The 540-nt window shown below is 44.8% G+C and overlaps 1 protein-coding gene across 1 annotated transcript in view; it reads left to right on the top strand.

Annotated features, from left to right (window-relative positions):
- EMH_0046640 (uncharacterized protein) overlaps nucleotides 1–540 on the top strand; it is a gene marked incomplete at both ends in the record, with an annotated part of 7,174 nt that overhangs the window by 4,970 nt on the left and 1,664 nt on the right. The gene's annotated exons all lie outside the window — the stretch shown is intronic.

Here is a 540-nt window from a genome sequence, read left to right as displayed (position 1 = left end):
CAGAGATGGCAGCTGGATACTAGGTATTATAAACCCTAAACCCTAAACCCTCATAAACCCTAAACCCTAGAAAACCCTAAACCCTAGTAAACCCTAAACCCTAAACCCTAGCATACACGAAAAAGCAAAAAAGAAGAGACAAGATTTGTACTGTTACAGCTTATTACACAGTTGGGAAACCCTTGTAAACCCTAAACCCTCGTAAACCCTAAACCCTAATAAACCCTAAACCCTAGTAAACCCTAAACCCTAAACCCTAGAAATTCTAGTAAACCCTAGTAAACCCTAAACCCTAGACTCCACATACAGATATCAAAACCCCACACTCTAAACCCTAGATCTCGATACTGAAACCCTAAACCCTAAACCCTAAACCCTAAACCCTCACAAGACGTTTCGATGAATGGCTCTTTATGTGCGTCTGCTGCTGCTGCCGCTGCTGCTGCTGCTGCTGCTGCTGTTTCTTCTGCTTCTCTGCTGCTGCTGCTGCTGCTGCTGCTTCTGCTTCTCCTCTGCTGCTACTTCTGCTTCTGCTTCTGG

Source organism: Eimeria mitis, genomic scaffold (assembly GCF_000499745.2).
Source record: "Eimeria mitis Houghton genomic scaffold, Emh_scaff1971, whole genome shotgun sequence".
Taxonomy (NCBI): Eukaryota; Apicomplexa; class Conoidasida; order Eucoccidiorida; family Eimeriidae; genus Eimeria; species Eimeria mitis.
This window is presented reverse-complemented; position numbering and strand designations above follow the sequence as displayed.